This window comes from Netta rufina (assembly GCF_964035555.1).
Source record: "Netta rufina genome assembly, chromosome: 3".
In the NCBI taxonomy this organism is placed as follows: Eukaryota; Metazoa; Chordata; class Aves; order Anseriformes; family Anatidae; genus Netta; species Netta rufina.
The window spans coordinates 43,787,084-43,794,247 of NC_140125.1; positions in this window are offsets into that span (position 1 = coordinate 43,787,084).

Consider the following 7,164-nt stretch of genomic DNA (forward strand, 5'->3'; position numbering starts at 1 on the left):
CCCAGTTGTAATGCTAAGGTAATTTTCATGCAAGGGGGCTGGGGTGAAGGAACAGATGCTGCTCCTGCGTCCTCCCTGTTATCATCCCACTCCCAGCGATGCTCCCATAATCATTCCATTGTACCCTTGCATTTTCTATAAAGCTGAACAATGAATAATGGATGCAAAAACTAAGTGGCGTTTCAGGTTCATTAGTATGCATATTGTTATAAATTCGTTTCAGTAGGTGCTGTGAAGCCACTCTCCTCTCTTTTGTATTTTGGTGTCGCTGTTCAGGCTCTGCTAATGTTCATTTTGCATTCATTCATTTGTGTCTGTAGTTTTACCTGGATTGTAGGCTATTGTTCTTATTTGCAAAGCTTAGGTTTAATTTCCTGTAGGAAGCTTTTCTTTTGTCTCCAAGGCTCATTCTCCTATTATCATCTACCTGGAGAGTACTAACACACTGTCCTGCTGGTAAAATAGAATTTATTTTGTAGGGTTCTAATGAAAATTTTGCTACTTCTGTCCTCAAAAAAATAAAGATCAAGATTTTCCCAATTTCTTATTCTACCTGTCAGTAGCCAGGGCTTCCTTTCCATTCATTTTTATTCCTGAACGCTGGGTAGCCCATGAGCTCCTCAAACACGGTACTGCAAATTCTTGTTACACACGTTGTTGCACCTGTCCATCCACTGTCAGAGGCTTTTCTGGTAACATTAGATGTCTGAAAAGAATTTCTGCCAGCCGTGCAGAAAGCAAGTTGTGTAAGAGCATATTCTTACAAAGTTGAACAGACTCTACTTTCTATTCTGTTTCAGGCCCCCAGTCTCTATTACTACATCTTGCAGTTAATCTCTTTGTTTATATGACTATACATATTTTATTAATTCTCATTAGGCTGCTCAATAACAGCCCATTGCCTTTCAGCAGATTCATAGCAAATAAAACCTTCACTTTATTTCCCCTATTTTTATTTCTGCTTTATGATATTCTCCCTCACACATTCAGATTTGTGCTTCCTAACAACAGCACATCATAAGGCCTTGCCTTTAGCTATTGTTAACAATGAACTGATAAAATGCAGTAGGATGCTACAAAAAGTAGAGCATATCCTAGTCTTTTTTTTCTCTCTGGCCTATCTGTATTAGACTGATGGTCGTACAGAGCTATCAGCTCAAGAAAGTACCAAATGAACTCCAGTGACAACGGAAGAAAGAGACAATAGTGAGCTATAGCTGTGCTCTCCCATGACACTTTGCACAAAAGAACAGTCACCCACAGCAGTCTCACTAAAATGGAATTTGCAGTGATAATATTCGATGTATGCACGGTGCATATAAAGTAATACCATAGTAGCTGATAGCAGTTTCTCTGTGCATGAAGAGTATCTCTTACCGAAACCATTTCATGTTTTTGAAGGTCTGTCTAAAGCCTTCTTAATATTGCAAGCAGCACTGTGTGTTAAGGATAAAATATTCAGACCAAGCTGCCAAAGATAGGTGTCGAAACCCAGTACAGAAATGAGCTGTCCTACATTTGGAACCAGGAACCAGTAGCCACGTTTTGAAAATGCTGGCGTCAGTGACTCTCTGAAGATGAAAAGGAGAGCCTGCAGCAGAGAAAAGGGTAAGTCCTCGTTGCCTGGATCGTTATTACCTTTGTTCTCCTTTTTTCTTCCCACAGCAGTAAAAAAGTCCAGCTCTCTAGTTCTTTGGTCATATGAAACCAAAGATTAAAAGATCTACTAATGCTAGTAAAGGCCACAAGACCAGGTGAGGTCGGGGTGTACGAAGCCAGGCTTTCACCAGGAAGCTCACAATCTTGTCAACATCCAGGATGCCTGTTCTGTTCATGGTGACTGCAGATGTTTGTGCTCTGGAGTGCCCTTGATAAGAGGACCGAACAGCACATCCCTAAACAGAGTACAAGTGCCCATAGATAACTAGACAACATGGACAACTGGCAGATCTAAGAGGTACAAGAGCATGAAATTGAGACATGTCACATGAGGAGACAGAGATCTGTCATAAGCAGCTCATTTCCACTTTTTTATGGTAAGTTGCCAGCTAATGGTAAATTGAACAGATGCTGGTCTCTGAAGTTTGAAATACAGAAAATTCAAATTTCACAAAATATCATCTGTGTGCAGTTCCACTACAGAGATTATCATGACCACAGGAACAGGCATCTTCATAAATATCATAGCCTCATGCATCATGTGTGCATGGTTATATATGGATATATACAAATACGCTTAAGAAAACCCGTACATATACACTGCAATATTACTCATATATAAATATATACTCACATATCTCTCTATATATAAACAGGCTGGTCTCTTTACATATAGATGTAGACAAGCACAAACACACATATGTGTGTAGATACCCTAAAAGATACAAATATTTAATGTAGTTTTGTTTTTGTTTTTGTTTTTTAATCAGGTTTGCTCTTAGATATATAAATACCCTCTCTTGCATTTGTATTTAAGGCACTGTACTCAGACGCTTTTCTGTTTGCAAGGGACATTTCCAATGACACTTGCAGATAGCCTGCTTCCTTTCACTTTTCTAAATAAGGTTTTACTGTATATTCCATAGGGAACTTGACTCTGCACAGTAGAAAATAATCAGCTCTTGTATAAACTACATAACCTCTGTTGAACTGAGTGTTATGTGTGTTACTTAAAATCAGGGCTAGGTTTGTCCATTGGGCTGAAACTACGCCACCGTTTACCTCAGCAGAGGCAAAACTGAGTAACAGAACAGAATTTGTACCCAAAATGAACACGATCCTCTTTATAATCATAACCAAGGCCAAATAACAGACAGTGGAAACTCAGCTTTCAGGTGTCTAGCTTCAGATTGCAAAACTGGAAATGAGCATGGTAGCGTGTTCCCTTTTCTTTCTTTTCTCTCTTGGCAACTTGGTCTTTGTTCTTGCAGTCTACTTGAACCTAAGGATTTTTTTTTTCCAGTGAAACATTTAATTTTTCTTTTTAATACAAGACCTGGCACTGAGCACCTGCTGCAATTAAAGCGCTGGTATTTGGCTCCTGTGAGGTCTATTCTATTATGAAGTCTTATCCATTGATTGTAGACTAATGAACCCATCAATTCATCACAGCACTTCTATTACCCTACTGCTGTTGTGGGATATTGTATTGCTGAGCATGGGTAAGAGGACTGACTCTCTTGCTACTGCCCCAACCATTGTTAAGGATGTAAAAAAGGTAAAGTAATCAGAATTTCAATGCAGTTCAACTTTGTGGCCCTTCTGTGGCATGTCAGTTTCTCCTATAGCAAGACTTTCTCATTTAAAGCAAATCAATTTCAGCAATACTTGCTGTTCAGAAACAGTGGGTCATGAGTGGTACTGAAGAGGGGAGGAGACTTGATATTTTCCTGGGAAACAGTGGGGGACAGACAAACTACCATTTTTTCACACGTAGAAATTGTCTGGAATGGGACATCAGCAAAGTCTAGATAAAGGCAAGTTAAGTTAAATAGAAACAGCATGAAATGGCTTCAGCAACAATGTTTTTCTCCCTCTGCATCAGATGCTGTTTGTTGTTGCTGTTTTTGTTTTTCAAAGCCAAGTATCAGATCATATGTGCCAGATTTATTTATCATTCCATAGATTTATTTTTATTTTTATTTTCAGATTGTCTGGCATTGTATTGATTCAGCACAAAAATGCAGAAATGCACAAAAGGAATTGGGAAGAAAATAAAAACCAGGACCAAAACAGGAACTGCCTGCAAGCTATCACTTTAAAGTTTGAGCTGTCAAGAATTAAATGTAATAATGTAAAATAAAAATAATTTCTGTCAGTCTTCACGTCTTTTTTGAGAAGATAGTTTGGTGTTGAATTTGGAGGGTGAAGACTTATAAAGAAACATACTGAAAAATAAAAGAAACCAGACTGTTCTTTGTAATTGTGTCACAGAAATGACAATGCCTATATAAGAACTGTGTAACGAAAGGGTCTGCAGATACAAACTAGAGGAATGGAGCTGGCTGAAAAAACAAGAATCCTACAGAGAAATCACTAACAGATAGCAAAGAATACAACCTTTTCAAATTGTATTCCTTGCTGAAAGCCATTTAAAATTGCCAATATTGGCAAGCAACTGAAGCCAAAAAAAAAAAAAAAAGTTTATAAATTCCACATATCTTTCCATCTAACACAACCCCCATTTGAATTTAACCACCAACTCATTCACTTCTTGTTTTTTCAGCCAGCTGTTACAACACATAGAGCATCCTGATTTTCCAAGTATCTCAGTTCTGGGACTAGCTTGTGTTTCTAAAGTGCATCATCTGGTTCCACAGTGCAGACATGAGATTCGGGAAACATGGGCATTTTAATGCCATATCCATCTGCTGCATGTGTCCTGACACAGGTTGTTCTGGATGTGGGAGACAGAGCATCTAGAGCAGTCAGAAAATAATGTTCTTTAAAAACAAGGCAAAGGATTAGCTCGTAAATAGTGGTGCTGCAAGTGTAATTAATTAATGTTTGCAAAATGTTCTGAGATTCCCCAGATAGAATGTGTTACAGAAGTGAAAAATATTACAAGTAATCTTCACTGATGTATTAACAATATAGAAGTTAGGAATGTGATCTTGTTATAAAAAGTCTCATAATGGATTTCTCTTGCAGCGGTTTGCTAACAGGAGCAATCAGCTGCAAAGCAAGTACAAAGCTCTGCTCCAAGCTCTGGTGCCTCAGCACAGAACAGGGGAAGGGATGTGCATGACACAGGAGAACTCACTTCATGCTGCTAATAAGAAGCAGAGCATTGGTAACGGAAGAAGGGGCAGGATCTTCAAATGGAAACTCAGCCACAGGACCAGCAAGCGCACCAGTGTGGAATCACTGGGCTCTTTCTGCAGACCGCTTTCCTTGGAGTGACATGCTGTGAAGTGACAGCTTTGCACAGCAGAGTCCTGGGTGGCTGCAACACACCCTCTATGCTCACTGCACCTGTGAACAGGCTTTGTTGCAGACTGCATGTCATGTTTGATTACTTCATTATTGTGGTTGCCACTGGTATGAATGAATACCCACACCCAGTTTCTTCCTGAGATCTTCTGATAAGATACACTTATCAGAAGTTACTCCTTTAATGAAGGTTTGTGGGAAAGGCTGCAGGCATCCCTGAACAAAACTCGTTCACACTGAATGCAAGATGTGCAGGTCTTTACACCTGAACTCTAACCTCTTTAACTGTGTCTACAGCAATTGGATATTTATTTTCCAGCAAGTCCCTTAAAGCCTTCAGAGAGATCAATAAGGCTAAGCAACTGCAGAAGCAGCACATAAGGTCAATGAACAAACTCCACTCTCCCCCAGCATGAGACAGGAAGGTATAAGTGATTTATAAACAGGAGTCAGAGGTGATTGCAGTCCTCAGGACTAATTACACAATTTCATTATCCTGTCACTTCTTCCACGTTTGTCACAGATTTAGCAAAATTAACTATGGATTCTCAAAAAAACACAAACAAACAAAAAACCAACAACAACCAAAAAAACATACCCTTACTCACTGCCATGGAGGAAAGGAATTAAAATCTTGGATTAAGATCTGCAAGCTGCAAAGTTATGGGCAATGACTGCTAAATGTGAGCAGCAGGGAGCAAGTGAGAAATACTCTTCTTTGGTTCATCTCTGACATTTGTGGGAAAGCTTGTTTTGTGCTCAGCATAGCAGACCAGCCTTGCTCCTGAAGCCATCATCTAGCTCCATATCTTACTACCAGCTCAGATCATTACGTCTCTCCCTTTAGGAAATGAAACCATTGAGTGGCGTCGAATCTTGTCCAACCTCTTACCCCTCTTCAACTTCAGTAGGGCTACCACTGGCTTAAAAAAGTGAAGTCACAATGGCCAGTCTGTTCCTGGGGACAAATGTGTTCCCCCCTTCAGAAAACAGAATCATTTTGATTTCTTTTCTCCCTGCGCTTGTGCAAAAGGGCGTCCCTTCCATCCCTGCGAGACATTGCTCTTCCACTGTGTTCCTAGGAGCACTTAAATCCATCATCACCACCACAGCGAGACAGTCTGCTCCTGGACTGATCTCATCCGCTCCCACACAGCATTTCCTCTCCGCATTTTATGCAGAGAGCTTGGAAGCAGTGTGTGGCTTTAGGGCTTTGCAGCCAGTTTTTTGGGTGGAGCAGCTGATGACCTCATTGGGGCTGCACTGGCCCCGGTGGGGTATGGTGTTCCCGCTCAGAGGGAACAGCTGAGACACTTTAACCTTTATGCACATTTAGAGCCAGACGAGTGCTCAGCCGCTTTGGAAACCATGCGTAATTAAACTAATTGTTCTGTTCAAAAATAGCAAGTGCTGTAACATCTACAGAAGTAATTAGAATTGCCACACCATTACTATTAAGAAGCAATACCATATCCCTTATATAGTCATCAATCTGATAATTACCTACATTAAAAGAAATCAAATATGAGGGTATTTTTGATCCCAGATATATAGAGTCCAGAATCAGGGCTACGAGCCCCAGAGGAGTCTTTTATAGTGGGGCTTTTGGAGGACACCAGTCTTTTGAAGGGGTGAGGTTCCCTTTCCATTCCCTGCACAAAATCTCCTTTGTTCCCTCCATATATAGATAGAAGATATACATATCCACATGTACCTATACATATGTCTCTCTGTGTGTATCTATATCCATATCTGTATCTATGTGTATATCTATGCATTACTGTGTAACCAGGGCTCTCGGGGAAGCCGCTAGGTTCCTAGGGGTAAAGAACTTGTGTTTCATTCCGTGCTCAACCTGAGCTGCTCCCCCATTATGGATAGTCAATGATAGGTCTACAGAGTCACCACTTCAACCTCCCAGTTAATTCCTCCAGGTCAGGTAATAAAAACTCTGGGCCTACAATTTTTGGAGGATTCTTAGTTCTCATTATAATTTTTGAAAAGTGACCAAGTTGTCTTACTCAAAGGACCAAAGAGCAACCCAATATTCTAAAACCTGGATGAACAGCACAAGAAAATGAGGATGGGAATAAATGTGCTCAAAATGGAGGTGGGTGGAGTGTTAATAACCAGTCAATGTTCTTCAGATGAAATCAGCAAATGCAGGTGTGCCTTAATTTTAAAATGTTATACCCAGGTGACTGATTATACTGGTCTTGGAAAGCTCTCAGG